The following is a 20,000-nucleotide window of genomic DNA, read 5'->3' as shown; positions in this document are numbered from 1 at the left end:
AGTAGAGATGTCCGATAATATCGGACTGCCGATATTATCGGCCGATAAATGCTTTAAAATGTAATATCGGAAATTATCGGTATCGGTTTCAAAAAGTAAAATGTATGACTTTTTAAAATGCCGCTGTTAGTACAGAGCAGTTGCGTCTCCCAGTCATACTTGCCAACCCTCCCGAATTTCCCGGGAGACTCCCGAATTTCAGTACCCCTCCCGAAAATCTCCCGGGGCAACCATTCTCCCGAATTTCTCCCGATTTCCACCCAGACAACAATATTGGGGGCGTGCCTTAAAGGCACCGCCTTTGCGTGCCGGCCCAATTACATAATATATATGGCTTTTCACACACACACAAGTGAATACAATGCATACTTGGTCAACAGCCATACAGGTCACACTGAGGGTGGCCGTATGAACAACTTGAACACTGTTACAAATATGCGCCACACTGTGAACCCACACCAAAACAAGAATGACAAACACATTTCGGGAGAACATTCGCACCGTAACACAACATAAACACAACAGAACAAATACCCAGAAACCCTTGCAGCACTAACTCTTCCGGGACGCTACACAATATACACCCCCCGCACCCCCTCATAACCCCCCCACCTCAACCTCCTCATGCTCTCTCAGGGAGAGCATGTCCCAATTTCCAAGCTGCTGTTTTGAGGCATGTTAAAAAAAATAATGCACTTTGAGACTTAAATAATAAATATGGCAGTGCCATGTTGGCATTTTTTTCCATATTTTGGAAAACCTTGATACATTGTTGAATGCATCCAGCCGGGCATCACAACAAAATTAGGCATAATAATGTGTTAATTCCACGACAGTATATATCGGTATTGGTTGATAAGGGAATCGGTAATTAAGAGTTGGACAATATCGGAATATCGAATATCGAATATCGGCAAAAAAGCCATTATTGGACATTTCTATTTTTTATGCATTCTTACACGCAAATAAACGCTAGCAAAATTCAGCTAATAATGGAGGTAATGGGATTCACTGTATTCTCTCAAAAACATACAAAAACCTCCACATCATTGTTTTATATACCGTATTTTACGCACTATAGAGCGCACCGGGATATTAGCCGCACCCACAACATTTTAGAAGAAAAATATATTTTTCCATATATTAGCCGCACCGGGACTATAAGCTGCAGTTATATACGATGCGAAATAAGGTATTTACACAGTTAGATTCTGTAAATGTTTATTTACATACCTTAATTGTTTGCAAACGGTGACAAGGCAGTAAAACAGGTGATCAAACAAAACAGAAGTCATCATCATGGACCCACTAGCTGCGGGAGCTAGCTCTCCAACCAGCTAAACAGACTCAGTAACTCCTCTGTGTGCGTGCGTAGGTGCGTGCGTGCGTGTGTGCGCGTGCGTGCGGTATTTTGAAATGTCTATATATTGCTCATTTTGCTGTCTGTCTGTCTTACATCTATCTATCTATCTATCTATCTATCTATGATATTAATTTATCATCAGACAATAGAAGTAAGGGAACTTGTCACACTTAAGAACAAATAGGCCACCCTAATATGAAGGGCCGTTAGGTACATTATTCAGAATTACCTCTTACATACACTACTGAAATGCTCTCACATAAACAACTGAAATTATTTTCTCTCACACACCCTACTGAAACACTCTTATACACACTACTGAAACACTCCTACGTACACTACTGAAATGCTTTCACATAAACAACTGAAATTATTTTCTCTAACACACCCTACTGAAACACTCTTATACACACTACTGAAACACTCTTATACACGCTACTGAAACACTCTTGCATACACTACTGAAATGCTCTCACATAAACAACTGAAATCTTTTTCTCACACACACTACTGAAACACTCTTATACACACTACTGAAACACTCTTGCATACACTAGTGAAATGCTCTCACATAAACAACTGAAATCTTTTTCTCACACACACTACTGAAACACTCTTATACACACAACTGAAACACTATTGCATACACTAGTGAAATGCTCTTACATAAACAACTGAAATCTTTTTCTCACACACACTACTGAAACACTCTTATACACACTACTGAAACAGTCTTACAATGAGTGTTTCAGTATATGAGAGCATTTCAGTAGTGTATGCAAGAGTGTTTCAGTAGTGTGTATAAGAGTGTTTCAGTAGTGTGTATAAGAGTGTTTCAGTAGTGTGTGTGAGAAAAAGATTTCAGTTGTTTATGTGAGAGCATTTCAGTAGTGTATGTAGGAGTGTTTCAGTAGTGTGTAATAAGAGTGTTTCAGTAGTGTGTATAAGAGTGTTTCAGTAGTGTGTGTGAGAAAAAGATTTCAGTTGTTTATGTGAGAGCATTTCAGTAGTGTATGCAAGAGTGTTTCAGTAGTGAGTATAAGAGTGTTTCAGTAGTGTGTGTGAGAAAAAGATTTCAGTTGTTTATGTGAGAGCATTTCAGTAGTGTCTGCAAGAGTGTTTCAGTAGTGTGTATAAGAGTGTTTCAGTAGTGTGTGAGAAAAAGATTTCAGTTGTTTATGTGAGAGCATTTCAGTAGTGTATGCAAGAGTGTTTCAGTAGTGAGTATAAGAGTGTTTCAGTAGTGTGTGTGAGAAAAAGATTTCAGTTGTTTATGTGAGAGCATTTCAGTAGTGTATGCAATACTGTTTCAGTAGCGTGTATAAGAGTGTTTCAGTAGTGTGTGAGAAAAAGATTTCAGTTGTTTATGTGAGAGCATTTCAGTAGTGTATGTAAGAGTGTTTCAGTAGTGTGTATAACAGTGTTTCAGTAGGGTGTGTGAGAGAAAAGCATTTCAGTTGTTTATGTGAGAGCATTTCAGTAGTGTATGCAAGAGTGTTTCAGTAGTGTGTATAAGAGTGTTTCAGTAGTGTGTGTGAGAAAAAGATTTCAGTTGTTTATGTGAGAGCATTTCAGTAGTGTATGTAAGAGTGTTTCAGTAGTGTGTATAACAGTGTTTCAGTAGGGTGTGTGAGAGAAAAACATTTCAGTTGTTTATGTGAGAGCATTTCAGTAGTGTATGTAAGAGGTAATTCTGAATAATGTCCCTAACGGCCCCTCATACCATAAGAGTGCTCTGGAGCACTCGTCGATTTTGTTCTTACCTACGAACAAATCCCAGCAAAGAAAACATTGGTGAATACAAAAATCTCCTTAAAAACTTTGCAAAAGACCAACATTTGTTCTTAAGAACGGTTGCTGAATGGTGCCCAATGACACAAAATAATCCACAAAGTCATGAATACGTTAAGAAGTGATTGCACAAGTAAACATGCACTTTTGATGCTCTGTGGTGATGCGCACCACCTTGGTGGAGGCCTGCGCTTCACCGAGTGCCTTTCGGGTTCTTAGCATCCTTCTTCAAGCCGCCGTACTTCCGCTCTGGTGTTAACCGACGCTCGTATTTCAGCGCGCGCACGCACTCAGGTGCATGCCTTAACGCTGCTCCGAAGTCGTTAAAAAGAAGCACAAGCTCACCGACCCGCCCGTTAAAAAAAACAGCTCTAACTCACTTAGCCGCTACCTTCTGGTCTGACCTGATTTACCGTGAGGAGGCAGGACGCGACCGATGGCCTCTAAGCAGATGCTTCCTCTGAGGCTAATAGCCTGCTGATGTACCTGCCTCCGTAAGTGCTCCCCCGCCCTGCTAATGTGGTCATTTGTAACGTCTTGTTATGCCCTCAAAACATCAATTCATAATGCAAGGTGTGCCACGCTAAATGCGGGCGGCTTAAATTATTTACCTTTTGCCGCGATTGGTTTTATAGTCCATTACGCTGCCTGGCAGAACAAGTCTGACAATACACAGCCCGCTCATTTCCAGATAAGAACACATGCATGTTAAAAAAAAGTGCCTTGATTGGAGAGGGACCACCCCCACCCACCCCCACACACACACTACTTCTCAAGTGCTCATAAATGCAGACATATGGGTAATGATGTTTTTTACTCCCTCGCAAGCTCTTTAACTCATCAAAACTCCCGCCTTGCCCAATAAACTCCCGACGCTCCTGCTGCGTTTGTTATTGCCTCGCACTGCAGAGTGCACAGCCACCAGGAGATGATGATGATGATGATGGTGGTGATGATGATGTTCATATGCAGGCAAGTCAATGTATCCCAGACACGTTATGAGGCTAGTAAACATCATCCTCTTCCTTGAATATGACATTTTGATGCAACATGTTATTACACCATCCATCCATCCATCTTCTTCCGCTTATCCGAGGTCGGGTCGCGGGGGCAGCAGCCTAAGCAGGGAAGCCCAAACTTTCCTCTCCCCAGCCACTTCATCCAGCTCCTCTCGGGGGATCCCGAGGCGTTCCCAGGCCAGCCGGGAGACATAGTCTTCCCAATGTGTCCTGGGTCTTCCCCGTGGCCTTCTACCGGTCGGACGTGCCCGAAACACCTCCCTAGAAAGGCGTTCGGGTGGCATCCTGAGCAGATGCCCGAACCACCTCATCTGGCTCCTCTCCATGTGGAGGAGCAGCGGCTTTACTTTGAGCTCCTCCCGGATGGCAGAGCTTCTCACCCTATCTCTAAGGGAGAGCCCCGCCACCCGGCGGAGGAAACTCATTTCGGCCGCTTGTACCCGTGATCTTGTCCTTTCGGTCATAACCCAAAGCTCATGACCATAGGTGAGGATGGGAACGTAGATCGACCGGTAAATTGAGAGCTTTGCCTTCCGGCTCAGCTCCTTCTTCACCACAACGGATCGATACAGCGTCCGCATTACTGAAGACGCCGCACCGATCTCACGATCCACTCTTCCCTCACTCGTGAACAAGACTCCGAGGTACTTGAACTCCTCCACTTGGGGCAAGATCTCCTCCCCAACCCGGAGATGGCACTCCACCCTTTTCCGGGCGAGAACCGTGGACTCGGACTTGGAGGTGCTGATTCCCATCCTAGTCGCTTCACACTCGGCTGCGAACCGATCCAGTGAGAGCTGAAGATCCTGGTCAGTTGAAGCCATCAGGACCACATCATCTGCAGAAAGCAGAGACCTAATCATGCAGCCACCAAACCGGATCCCCTCAACGCCTTGACTGCGCCTAGAAATTCTGTCCATAAAGGTTACGAACAGAATCGGTGACAAAGTACAGCCTTGGCGAAGTCCAACCCTCACTGGAAACGGGTCCGACTTACTGCCGGCAATGCTATTGTTATAAGTAATTATTAATATAGTGTATGTTATTACACTATATTGCCAAAAGTATTTGGCCACCTGCCTTTACTCACATATGAACTTGAAGTGCCATCCCATGGAATTGTCCAACAATGTTTTGGTATCCTGGAGCATTCAAAGTCCCTTTCTCTGGAACTAAGGGGCCAAGCCCAACTCCTGAAAAACCAACCCCACACCATAATTCCTCCTCCACCAAATTTCACACTCGGCACAATGCAGTCCGAAATGTAGCGTTCTCCTGGCAACCTCCGAACCCAGACTGGTCCATCAGATTGCCAGATGGAAAAGTGTGACTCATCAGTCCAGAGAAGGCGTCTCCACTGCTCTAGAGTCCAGTGACGATTTGCCAACCCTCCCGATTTTCCCGGGAGACTCCCGAATTTCAGTGCCCCTCCCGAAAATCTCCCGGGGCAACCATTCTCCCAAATTTCTCCGGATTTCCACCCGGACAACAATATTTGGGGCATGCCTTAAAGGCAGTGCCTTTAGCGTCCTCTCTCACCTGAAAAGGAGATTATTATTATATATGTCTCCGTTATCCATAGATTTATCTATAACCCATAAAGTAGGCAGGCACGGAGCTATTTCTCAGCGTGTGTTTATTCCAGCCGGCACGTTAATACACTGACACACAACATCCGGATTCCCATCACCCATTGCTTCAAAACTACGGCAAGTAGTAATGTCCAAAAACACAACAGAGACGAAGCAGAGGAACGATGAAGAGACATGGCGACGACGAGTAAGAAGAAGAAGTACACTTGCAAGTTCCAAAATGGTTGGGAAAAAATAATTTCAGTTCATCCAGGACAGCTGGAAGGGGAAGGGGTATGCTGCCTGCACATTTTGTAGATCAGACTTCTCCATTGAACACGGTGGCCGAACGGATATACTCATTCATGAACGGATTATTTATATATATATATATTGTCGGAGGCAGATATTTACATATATCCTAATTTAAATGTTACTTCTTTTGCTTTCATTGTCATATTACAAAACAGCGAGTGTTTTTCTTCCAAATGTGGTCTTTTGGTTGTCTTCAAAACTGTGTGCTTAACCTTGAAGTGAGGAATGTTAGAGAGAGCGATAATAAGCATTTGTTTTGGCTAGAGAGAGATGACTGCCTGCGACTTAAGAGGGGAGAGGGTTTTGGGTCGGGAGGACAGACCATCTTAGCGGGGCGAGCCGAATGTTCTATGCTGTCTCTGTAATGTATATCTGCAAAGCTTTGCAAATATGTTACAAAATACCTATTCTGTCTCTGGTGGTTTTTCAACTCAGCTTTAAGTGTCGTAAAAAGCTTGGGAGCGACTTGTGACTTGAATTCCCTGGGAGGAACAACTGGTCCAAAACGCAACAATATATATTCGGAGGTCTCAAGGTTGGAAAGTATGTTTACACCACTGCATCCGACACTTTGCATTGGACTTGGTGATGTATGGCTTAGATGCAGCTGCACGGCCATGGAAACCCATTCCATGAAGCTCTCTGCGTACTGTACGTGGGCTAATTGGAAGGTCACATGACGTTTGGAGCTCTGTAGCAACTGACTGCAGAAAGTCTTTGCACTATGCGCTGGCCCCTCTCTGTCAGTTTACGTGGCCTACCACTTGGTGGCTGAGTTGCTGTTGTTCCCAAACTCTTCACTTTTCTTATAATAAAGTTGACTTTGGAATATTTAGGAGCGGGGAAATTTCACGACTGGATTTGTTGCACAGGTGGCATCCTATGACAATTCTTTCACAAATGTTTGTAGAAACAGTCTCCTAAGTGCTTGATTGTAAATAATGTAAATAATTCAATGTATATACTCTGATGATTAACTTGTGTGATGACTGTATTATGCTGATAGTATATTATTTGGATTAACGTTGAAAAACTTATTGGGGTGTTACCATTTAGTGGTCAATCGTACGGAATATGTACTGTACTGTGCAATCTACTAATAAAAGTTTCAATCAATTAATCAATGATTTTATACACCGGGCCAAGTGATTAGGACACCTGATTCTCATCATTTGGATGGGTGGCCAAATACTTTTGGCAACGTAGTGTATCTACCATTGTGTTATAACAAAACACGTACAGTTTGGCCTGTGGTACACCGCTGCACAATAATTAAAGTGCTTTTTTTTTTTCTTCCCCAAGCAAAGATATCCCATGCATATTAAAGTCGGGAAAAGGTGGCACTAGTCTGACCTGAAGCTACTAATTAGCGTTGACATTTAGAACCCCGGAACCTAAAATGTTCAGGCTCTCCTCATTTACGAGATTTATTGCCTTGCCAAAGTGATAAATGACGAAAACGCGCCTTGCAGTGTTAACGTTGTTAATATTCTCGGACAGTGGCGTACAAAGTGCGACCCGGGGGCGGCGGCGTGCGGCCCCGCAACATGCAATTTTAGCATTTTGCACTTTGGAAACCAGATATAAGATCCTCTATTATCACAATGTATCCACGCAGGTTGCTAGCACTGCAGCTGTTAGCATGGCAGCAATTAGCAAACAGACAGATCGAAGGGTATTTGGGTTCAACACATACTAAAAATTGTTGGGTTGAAAAAATAACCCAATATTAACCCAACTGCTGGTTCAGAAAAGGACGATCCCCCTTATTTGAGTTATTTTAACTCAACATTTTGGGTTCATTTTTTCAACCCAACTTTTGCATTGAATTATTTAACCAAAAAGTTTAGTTATTGTCAGGTTCAAACACTGATGACATCTATTAATCAGACAAGAAGCAAGGAATCATGCAGAGACAGAGTTCAATTTAGTTCATGAGGAGACACGTGTTTTGGGCTGTATTCTAGTTACAGATCCAAACTACGTTCTAAAAGTCCAGCCCGCGTGCTTCCTCGCTTTATTTGGAAGGTCCCTGGTTACATCACTGAAGCTGTCGCTAAGGGAAGGGGGTAATCTCGACAACTCCAGTTAGACACAATATATGATTATACAAAAATGCAAATGTGTTGACGCTGGTGCTATCGCCCCGTCTCTGCTTTGTCTGCGTCCCGGTACTCGATGTTCGGCCTTGACAGTCTGCAGGCCGAGTCTGGACACAACACTGATAGCGACGGCTGGCAATCCAAAGGATTTGTACATGTACAAAAATACCACTTCAGCACAATTGACAATAATTTATAGCAATGGCCCTTAAGCATAAAGTTGTGTGATAATATATACATAATTGTTCTAACATTTATGATAATTTAATATTGGATTATTCCCAACCAAACTATTGGGTTGAATTATTGAACCCAAAAGTTGAGTTATGCTAACTCAGGGGTCGGCAACCCGCGGCTCCGGAGCCGCATGCGGCTCTTTGATCACTCTGATGCGGCTCAGCAGCTTACTTGCTGAACCCCCCGATTTTCCCGTGAGACTTCCGGACTTCAGTTTCTCTCGCAGAAAACTCCCCCGGGATTAATATTCACCGATTTTCACCCTTACAGCTATAATAAGGGCGTACCATGATGGTACAACATTTGGCGCTTTCTACAATCTATATCAACAGCGTGCTAGCCCAACACTTGTTATACAATATACATCTCCTGCTTCCACACGTACGTGACAACAAGGCATACTTGGTCAACAGCCACACAGGTTACACTGACGGTGACCATATAAAACAACTTTAACACTCTTACTAATAATGCGCCACACTTTGAACCAAAACCAAACAAGAATGACAAACACATTTCGGGAGAACATCTGCACCTTAACACAACATAAACACAACAGAACAAACACCCAGAATCCCATGCAGCCCTGACTCTTCCGGGCTATATTATACACCCCTGCTACCACCAAACCCCGCCCCCACCCCAAACCTGCTCCCTCACACATCAACACCCCAACCCCCCCTCTCTCTCTGTGCGTCGGTTGAGGTGGGCGGGGTTTGGTAGCGGGGGTGTATAATGTACGGTATCCCGGAAGAGTTAGGGCTGCATGGGATTCTGGGTATTTGTCCTGTTGTGTTAAGGTGCAGATGTACTCCCGAAATGTGTTTGTCATTCTTGTTTGGTGTGGGTTCACAGTGTGGCGCATTATTAGTAAGAGTGTTAAAAAAAAAATTATACCGCCACCTGTGTGGTTGTTGACAAAGTATGCGTTGCTGTCACCTACGTGAGCAAGCAAAAGCCACATACATCGTGAGGCTGATCAGGCACGCTGTTCATGGTGGGTGCTATATGCTGTACCAAAACGGCACACATGACGCTGACAAGCGCCATTCAGTTATAACCCGCGTGCCACACCAGCTTTCAAATCCTATATAAAGGTGTGGGCAGCGTGTCTGAGACACCTGGTTTAAACATAGCACAAAGTAAAAAAAAAAATCTCTGTATACAGTGTTATTTCATTTAAAATTTCATAAATTGTTTGCGGCTCCCATAGTTTTCTATAATTTGTGAAACTAGTCAAAATGGCTCTTTGACTGGTAAAGGTTGCCGACCCCTGTGCTAACTCAATGTTGGTTGATTCATAACCCAACTATTGGGTTGAATTTATTTAACACAAAATCTGACTTTTGCTCACTACAATGTTGGGTTATTTCAAACCCAACTATTGGGTTGTGCAATTTAGCGCTCCTTGACCCAATAGTTGGTTAAAAGATTATACATTTTACTGCTGGTTTGTCCTACTCCTTCACTGACCAAAATTATTTGTATTCTATTATTCTATTCCTCAAAAGCAAGATATGAGTGACATTTCTTTTTTTTTACAAGAATTGCCATGTATGGTCATAGTAGCTCTATACAGCATGCTCAAATATTCTCATGTACCCGTATTTTTCGGAGTATAGGTCGCACCGGAGTATAGGTCGCACCTGCCGAAAATGCATAATAAAGAAGGAAAAAAACATATATAAGTTGCACTGGAGCCCGGCCAAAATATGAAAAAAAAACTGTGACTTATAGTCCGAAAAATACGGTACATAAGATGTGTGATTGTAAATAATGTTAATGAGATTTTGACCAAAGAAGCATCATTACATGTTATGTAACAATGAAGTGTTTTCGAAGACCTCTATGAAGAACACGAACAAGGAACCCAGATTTCCCTCGCCCGGACGCGGGTCACCGGGGCCCTCCTCTGGAGCCAGGCCCGGAGGTGTGGCACGATGGCGAGCGCCTGGTGGCCGGGCCTGTCCCCATGGGGCCCGGCCGGGCACAGCCCGAAGAGGCAACGTGGGTCCCCCCTCCAATGGGCTCACCACCCATAGCAGGGGTCATAGAGGTCGGGTGCGATGTGAGCTGGGCGGAAGCCGAAGGCAGGGCACTTGGCGGTCCGATCCTCGGCTACAGAAGCTAGCTCTTGGGACGTGGAACGTCACCTCGCTGGGGGGGAAGGAGCCTGAGCTAGTGCGTGAGGTGGAGAAGTTCCGGCTAGATATAGTCGGACTCACTTCGACGCACAGCAAGGGCTCTGGAACCAGTTCTCTTGACAGGGGCTGGACTCTCTTCCACTCTGGCGTTGCCAGCAATGAGAGGCGACGGGCTGGGGTGGCAATTCTTGTTTCCCCTCGGCTCAAAGCCTGCACGTTGGAGTTCAACCCGGTGGACGAGAGGGTAGCCTCCCTCCGCCTTCGGGTGGGGGGACGGGTCCTGACTGTTGTTTGCGCTTACGCGCCCAACGGCAGTTCAGATTACCCACCCTTTTTGGATTCACTCGAGGGAGTACTGGAGAGTGCTCCCCCGGGTGATTCCCTCGTTCTACTGGGGGACTTCAACGCTCATGTTGGCAACGACAGTGAAACCTGGAGAGGCGTGATTGGGAAGAATGGCCGCCCGGATCTGAACCCGAGTGGTGTTTTGTTATTGGACTTTTGTGCTCGTCACGGATTGTCAATAACAAACACCATGTTCAAACATAAGGGTGTCCATATGTGCACTTGGCACCAGGACACCCTAGGCCGCAGTTCCATGATCGACTTTGTAGTTGTGTCATCGGATTTGCGGCCTCATGTTTTGGACACTCGGGTGAAGAGAGGGGCGGAGCTTTCTACCGATCACCACCTGGTGGTGAGTTGGCTGCGATGGTGGGGGAGGATGCCGGACAGACCTGGCAGGCCCAAACGCATTGTGAGGGTTTGCTGGGAACGTCTAGCAGAGTCTCCTGTCAGAGAGAGTTTCAATTCCCACCTCCGGAAGAACTTTGAACATGTCACGAGGGAGGCGCTGGACATTGAGTCCGAGTGGACGATGTTCCGTACCTCTGTTGTCGGGGCGGCCGATTGGAGCTGTGGCCGCAGGGTAGTTGGTGCCTGTCGTGGCGGTAATCCTAGAACCCGTTGGTGGACACCGGCGGTGAGGGATGCCGTCAAGCTGAAGAAGGAGTCCTATCGGGTTCTTTTGGCTCATGGGACTCCTGACGCAGCAGACAGGTACCGACAGGCCAAGCGGTGTGCGGCTTCAGCGGTCGCGGAGGCAAAAACTCGGACATGGGAGGAGTTCGGTGAGGCCATGGAAAAAGACTTCCGGACGGCTTCGAAGCAATTCTGGACCACCATCCGCCGCCTCAGGAAGGGGAAGCAGTGCAGTGTCAACACCGTGTATGGTGGGGATGGTGCTCTGTTGACCTCGACTGCGGATGTTGTGGATCGGTGGAGAGAATACTTCGAAGACCTCCTCAATCTTACCAGCACGTCTTCCTATGAGGAAGCAGGGCCTGGGGAATCTGTGGTGGGCTCTCCTATTTCTGGGGCTGAGGTTGCCGAGGTAGTTAAAAAGCTCCTCGGTGGCAAGGCCCCGGGGGTGGATGAGATCCGCCCGGAGTTCCTTAAGGCTCTGGATGTTGTGGGGCTGTCTTGGTTGACAAGACTCTGCAACATCGCGTGGACATCGGGGGCGGTACCTCTGGATTGGCAGACCGGGGTGGTGGTTCCTCTCTTTAAGAAGGGGAACCGGAGGGTGTGTTCCAACTATCGTGGGATCACACTCCTCAGCCTTCCCGGTAAGGTCTATTCAGGTGTACTGGAGAGGAGGCTACGCCGGATAGTCGAACCTCGGATTCAGGAGGAACAGTGTGGTTTTCGTCCTGGTCGTGGAACTGTGGACCAGCTCTATACTCTCGGCAGGGTCCTTGAGGGTGCATGGGAGTTTGCCCAACCAGTCTACATGTGCTTTGTGGACTTGGAGAAGGCATTCGACCGTGTACCCCGGGAAGTCCTGTGGGGAGTGCTCAGAGAGTATGGGGTAACGGACTGTCTTATTGTGGCGGTTCGCTCCCTGTATAATCGGTGTCAGAGCTTGGTCCGCATTGCCGGCAGTAAGTCGGACACGTTTCCAGTGAGGGTTGGACTCCGCCAGGGCTGCCCTTTGTCACCGATTCTGTTCATAACCTTTATGGACAGAATTTCTAGGCGCAGTCAGGGCGTTGAGGGTATCTGGTTTGGTGGCTGCAGGATTAGGTCTCTGCTTTTTGCAGATGATGTGGTCCTGATGGCTTCATCTGGCCAAGATCTTCAGCTCTCACTGGATCGGTTCGCAGCCGAGTGTGAAGCGACTGGGATGAGAATCAGCACCTCCAAATCCGAGTCCATGGTTCTCGCCCGGAAAAGGGTGGAGTGCCATCTCCGGGTTGGGGAGGAGATCTTGCCCCAAGTGGAGGAGTTCAAGTACCTCGGAGTCTTGTTCACGAGTGAGGGAAGAGTGGATCGTGAGATCGACAGGCGGATCGGTGCGGCATCTTCAGTAATGCGGACGCTGTATCGATCCGTTGTGGTGAAGAAGGAGCTGAGCCAGAAGGCAAAGCTCTCGATTTACCGGTCGATCTACGTTCCCATCCTCACCTATGGTCATGAGCTTTGGGTCATGACCGAAAGGACAAGATCACGGGTACAAGCGGCCGAAATGAGTTTCCTCCGCCGGGTGGCGGGGCTCTCCCTTAGAGATAGGGTGAGAAGCTCTGCCATCCGGGGGGAGCTCAAAGTAAAGCCGCTGCTCCTCCATATCGAGAGGAGCCAGATGAGGTGGTTCGGGCATCTGGTCAGGATGCCACCCGAACGCCTCCCTCGGGAGGTGTTTCGGGCACGTCCGACCGGTAGGAGGCCACGGGGAAGACCCAGGACACGTTGGGAAGACTATGTCTCCCGGCTGGCCTGGGAACGCCTCGGGATCCACCGGGAGGAGCTGGACGAAGTGGCTGGGGAGAGGGAAGTCTGGGCTTCCCTGCTTAGGCTGCTGCCCCCGCGACCCGACCTCGGATAAGCGGAAGAAGATGGATGGATGGATGGATGGATGAAGTGTTTTAAATCATGAAAAAAATCATAACAAGCACACAAAATAGCAATTCGCTCAGTAGCTAACAAAAGAAAAATGTCAACGACGTGCACACATTGTGGGAAATGTAGTTTTTCATAGGATTTTTGCAGGGAACTACAACGTAGCAATGCATCCGACTGTAGAAGTTGTAATAATTGCGTACATTCCGCAGCAGAGTACACTGTAGTCACCGAGCACCTCTATCTGTTTTATTTGTATCATACACCGTTGACTTTCTTTTTACACTTGTAGTGAATAATGTTCAGATGTTACTTCATATATAGGTTTAATTCCAGGTATGTGCAGTGAGCCTGGAACAAATGAATTCAAAGTATTTTCATACGGAACTAGGACGAGCCAACGTCACAGAACATCTTCCACTTTGAAGGTACTGCTGAAGAACCTTGTTGCGTTTTTGATCTCGTTGCAAGCGGTGTGTTAATTCAGTCTGCAAATACAAACAACAGCCTCCAGGCAAGCTCTGAACGATGTCAGGAACCGAGAAGAATAAATGTATGTTTTTATTTTTATTTATTTATTTACTTTTTAAGCTTTCAGTTCTGTTCATTTTATTTTATTGCCGACATGCAAACCAGATTACATTTGAGTATAAACTAAGATTAACGGTTTCAATTTCAACATGTTCAAAAAGGAGTAGGAAGAAGCATATCTTATTAAATCCCACCACTTATATATGTTTGTGTATGTGTTTATATATACAGGTAAAAGCCAGTAAATTAGAATATTTTGAAAAACTTGATTTATTTCAGTAATTGCATTCAAAAGGTGTAACTTGTACATTATATTTATTCATTGCACACAGACTGATGCATTCAAATGTTTATTTCATTTAATTTTGATGATTTGAAGTGGCAACAAATGAAAATCCAAAATTCCGTGTGTCACAAAATTAGAATATTGTGTAAGGGTTAAATTTTGAAGACACCTGGTGCCACAAACTAATCAGCTGATTAACTCAAAACACCTGCAAAGGGCTTTAAATGGTCTCTCAGTCCAGTTCTGAAGCCTACACAAACATGGGGAAGACTTCAGATTTGACAGCTGTCCAAAAGGCAACCATCGACACATTGCACAAGGAGGAAAAGACACAAAAGGTTATTGCTGAAGAGGCTGGCTCTTCTCAGAGCTCTGTGTCCAAACACATTAATGGAGAGGCAAAGGGAAGGAAAAACTGTGGTCAGAAAAAGTGTACAAGCGATAGGGATCACCGCGCCCTGGTCAAGATTGTGAAAAAAAAACCATTCAAAAATGTGGGGGAGATTCAGAAGGAGTGGACAGCTGCTGGAGTCAGTGCTTCAAGATCCACCACCAAGAGATGCTTGAAAGACATGGGTTTCAACTGCCGCATACCTCGTGTCAAGCCACTGTTGACCAAGAAACAGCGCGAAAAGCGTCTCACCTGGGCTAAGGAAAAAAAGAGCTGGACTGCTGCTGAGTGGTCCAAAGTCATGTTTTCTGACGAAAGCAAATTTTGCATTTCCTTTGGAAATCGAGGTCCCAGAGTCTGGAGGAAGACAGGAGAGGCACAGGATCCACGTTGCCTGAAGTCTAGTGTAAAGTTTCCACCATCAGTGATGGTTTGGGGTGCCATGTCATCTGCTGGTGTCGGTCCACTCTGTTTCCTGAGATCCAGGGTCAACGCAGCCGTCTACCAGCAAGTTTTAGAGCACTTCATGCTTCCTGCTGCTGACCTGCTCTATGGAGATGGAGATTTCAAGTTCCAACAGGACTTGGCGCCTGCACACAGCGCAAAATCTACCCGTGCCTGGTTTACGGACTATGGTATTTCTGTTCTAAATTGGCCCGCCAACTCCCCTGACCTTAGCCCCATAGAAAATCTGTGGGGTATTGTGAAAAGGAAGATGCAGAATGCCAGACCCAAAAACGCAGAAGAGTTGAAGGCCACTATCAGAGCAACCTGGGCTCTCATAACACCTGAGCAGTGCCAGAAACTCTTCGACTCCATGCCACGCCGCATTAACGCAGTAATTGAGGCAAAAGGAGCTCCAAGCAAGTATTGAGTATTGTACATGCTCATATTTTTCATTTTCATACTTTTCAGTTGGCCAACATTTCTAAAAATCCCTTTTTTGTATTAGCCATAAGTAATATTCTAATTTTGTGACACACAGAATTTTGGATTTTCATTTGTTGCCACTTCAAATCATCAAAATTAAATTAAATAAACATTTGAATGCATCAGTCTGTGTGCAATGAATAAATATAATGTACAAGTTACACCTTTTGAATGCAATTACTGAAATAAATCAAGTTTTTCAAAATATTCTAATTTACTGGCTTTTACCTGTATATACGTATAAAGGGACAAGCGGTAGAAAATGGATGGATGGATATACATATATATGTCTATATATACATATATATACATATATATGGATATATGTACATATATATATGTATATATACATATATACATACATGTATATACATGTATTATATATACATATATATGTCTATATATACACACACATATATACATATAGTATGTATATATAGACATATATATGTAGATATATACATATATTCATATATGTACATATATACATATAGATGTGTGTATATATGTACATATATATATACATATATATATGTATGTGTGGGAAAAAAATCACAAGACTATTTCATCTCTACAGGCCTGTTTCATGAGGGGGGGTACCCTCAATCATCAGGAGACTTTAATGGGAGCATTCGCATACCATGGTTTATATAGGGCACAGAGTGGGTGGGTACAGGCTGGCCTAGGGGCGTGGTGATTGGCTCATGTGTTACCTAGGAGGTGTTTCCGTCTATGGCGGCATGCTGTTACAATTTCGCTGCGCTTGTTGAGGGATGACAGGTCTGGACGGTAAATAATAAACAGTTTCTCTTTCAAGCATAGGTTGCATCTTTTATTACCACTATTGTAAGGTGTGCTGGATGCAAGAATTTGCCATGTTATTGAATATTCAACATTATTGTCTTTGAGGTCCCAAATGTGTTTGCTGAGTTCTGTGGTATTTCGCAGGTTTTTGTTCCTGAAAGAAGCCTTGTGATTGTTCCATCTGGTTTTGAATTCTCCCTCGGTTAATCCTACATATGTGTCGGATGTGTTAATGTCCTTGCGTATTACCTTAGATTGGTAGACAACTGATGTTTGTAAGCACCCCCCGTTGAGAGGGCAATCAGGTTTCTTTCGACAATTACATCCTTTGTTGGTTTTGGAGTCGTTCTGTCTGAGGGCCGACGGCTCATTTGCAATTGTTTTGTTGTGGTTTGAGATGATTTGTCGTATATTGTTCATGCAGCTGTAGCTCAATTTAATGTTGTTCTTGTTGAATACTTTTCTTAGGATGTTGTCTTTGGGAAAGTGTTTGTCAATCAGATTGAGGAATTTGTGTCCAATGTTCGTTGAGACGTTTTTGCTGTATGGGGGGTTGTACCAGATGATGTCGTTCCGTTTTCTGTTCTTTTTTGGCTGGTTTCCTGGCGTGGGTTCATAGGTGAGGGTGAAATTGTATCCGCTTTCATCAAGGGCTTTTTGGTACGGGGGGGTTGCTTGGTCAAATTCAGCTTTGCTAGATGACAGCATCGATAGCCTTTTATTGATTCCGGTAGGTATTCTTTTCGTGGTGGTGGGTGGGTGGTTGCTGTCATGGTGCACGTATTGGAGTGTTGTGTTGGGTTTCGTGAATGGTTGGTAGCTGTTATTTCTCAGGTTGAAAGTGACGTCAAGGAAGTTGACGGTTTGCTTGTTGGCTTCAATCGTGATCCGTAGGCCGTTCTCTTTGAAAATTTGGCATATGCGCTTCTTGGTATTCTCGCTGCTCCTTGGCGAGGCGCGACACACTGCCAGTCCGTCATCACGGTAAATACCAAGGTTCAGATTGAGGCTAGCGAGCTGGGAGAGGAGGAAACTCCCAACGAGTTCACACGTTTCTGCTCCGTCAAAACTTCCCATAGTGACGTCAAATGTTGCATTGTTCTTTTTTTGCCATGGTGTATTGTTGTGGATGAGAATGGAGTTTTTTGCGTGGATGATGATGTTTCTTTCGTTGCCTGTGATTGAGTCGTAGTCTGAGGCGAAGTCTAGTGCTTGAGTCAGTAGGTCTTGCGTGATGGAAGGGTAAAATTCCTCGATATCAAAGGAGATAAAGTTGTGCTGTTGTTTGTCTTGGATGTTGTTGAACCATTTGATTACTGCTGCTGTATTTCTCCATTGGTTGAGTGGTGTTTTGTCCTTGATTTTTGTGTTGACTCTGTCCAGGATTATTTTGCTGATTTTTCCTATTTCAGATTTAGTTGGGTTTATTAGTCGGCATGTTGGGTTATTTGCGAAGTTGGGTTTGTGGTCCTTCAATGTGATGAAGGCTTCCTTGTTGGCTGTGGCGTCCACCCTGTCCTCAATGTCCAGTTCAGCCGCGATCCTTTTATTTTCCAGGTGGATGTTCTGTAAGGTGTTGGGTTGCGCTTTTTTGTATGATTTGGTGATGCTTCTGTCCAGTAAGGTGTGGTGTTCTGGTATGTCCATTCTGTAGAAGTTTGTGGTTTTATCGGCAGCTATGATGAGGTTGTTTACTTTCTTGATGCGCTCCTCGTCATTTTTCAGCTTGGTGAGGAGTGGGTTGCGGATTGGCTTGAATTTGACTGATTGTATCATTTTGAGCATGTCGTTCTCAAAATCCTTTAGTTCCTCAACTGTGGGTGGGTTCTTGGTAGATTTGAATCCGTAAGTTTCCTTTTGCATTCCTTTTGTTTCAGGGTGGAGGAAAAAATGTGCTTTCCACCGCATCCTTCTTAGGAAGTGTTCCGTCTTTTCTATGAGCCTTAGCTTGTAGTCATTCTGCGCGGGTATGGGAATGTTCTTCGTGGAGTAGTCGATGTTGAATTTTTCCATTTCTGATCGTCGTACAGTGCTCAACAAATGTCAATTTGGAGCGGAGTGTATGTCTTAATAAGGTTATCCAAAAAATAGTGCTCGATACCGTAGTAGAGCGCAATATATGTATGTGTGGGAAAAAATCACAAGACTATTTCATCTCTACAGGCCTGTTTCATGAGGGGGGGTACCCTCAATCATCAGGAGACTTTAATGGGAGCATTCGCATACCATGGTTTATATAGGGCACAGAGTGGGTGGGTACAGGCTGGCCTAGGGGCGTGGTGATTGGCTCATGTGTTACCTAGGAGGTGTTTCCGTCTATGGCGGCATGCTGTTACAATTTCGCTGCGCTTGTTGAGGGATGACAGGTCTGGACGGTAAATAATAAACAGTTTCTCTTTCAAGCATAGGTTGCATCTTTTATTACCACTATTGTAAGGTGTGCTGGATGCAAGAATTTGCCATGTTATTGAATATTCAACATTATTGTCTTTGAGGTCCCAAATGTGTTTGCTGAGTTCTGTGGTATTTCGCAGGTTTTTGTTCCTGAAAGAAGCCTTGTGATTGTTCCATCTGGTTTTGAATTCTCCCTCGGTTAATCCTACATATGTGTCGGATGTGTTAATGTCCTTGCGTATTACCGTAGATTGGTAGACAACTGATGTTTGTAAGCACCCCCCGTTGAGAGGGCAATCAGGTTTCTTTCGACAATTACATCCTTTGTTGGTTTTGGAGTCGTTCTGTCTGAGGGCCGACGGCTCATTTGCAATTGTTTTGTTGTGGTTTGAGATGATTTGCCGTATATTGTTCATGCAGCTGTAGCTCAATTTAATGTTGTTCTTGTTGAATACTTTTCTTAGGATGTTGTCTTTGGGAAAGTGTTTGTCAATCAGATTGAGGAATTTGTGTCCAATGTTCGTTGAGACGTTTTTGCTGTATGGGGGGTTATACCAGATGATGTCGTTCCGTTTTCTGTTCTTTTTTGGCTGGTTTCCTGGCGTGGGTTCATAGGTGAGGGTGAAATTGTATCCGCTTTCATCAAGGGCTTTTTGGTACGGGGGGGTTGCTTGGTCAAATTCAGCTTTGCTAGATGACAGCATCGATAGCCTTTTATTGATTCCGGTAGGTATTCTTTTCGTGGTGGTGGGTGGGTGGTTGCTGTCATGGTGCACGTATTGGAGTGTTGTGTTGGGTTTCGTGAATGGTTGGTAGCTGTTATTTCTCAGGTTGAAAGTGACGTCAAGGAAGTATATACATATATATGTATATATAGACATATATGTAGATATATACATATATTCATATATGTACATATATACATATAGATGTGTGTGTATATATGTACATATATATATACATATATATGTACACATATACATATAGATGTATATATATATCTAGATGTACATATAGGTATATATATGTATATATGTACATATATGTATATATGTATAAATATACATATGTATGTATATATATATATATATATATATATATACAGTATATATATATATATATATATATATATATATATATATATATATATATATATATATATATATACAGTATATATATATGTATGTATGTGTATATATATATGTATGTATGTGTATATATAGA

General features: G+C 44.3%; 1 protein-coding gene across 7 annotated transcripts in view; it reads left to right on the top strand.

Moving 5' to 3' along the window:
• The window catches only part of LOC133618481 (receptor-type tyrosine-protein phosphatase mu-like), a 580,372-nt gene that overhangs the window by 485,535 nt on the left and 74,837 nt on the right, over nt 1-20,000 (top strand). The window lies entirely within an intron of this gene.

The sequence above is a fragment of the Nerophis lumbriciformis genome, linkage group LG19 (genome assembly GCF_033978685.3).
Source record: "Nerophis lumbriciformis linkage group LG19, RoL_Nlum_v2.1, whole genome shotgun sequence".
NCBI classification, from domain to species: domain Eukaryota; kingdom Metazoa; phylum Chordata; class Actinopteri; order Syngnathiformes; family Syngnathidae; genus Nerophis; species Nerophis lumbriciformis.
This window is presented reverse-complemented; position numbering and strand designations above follow the sequence as displayed.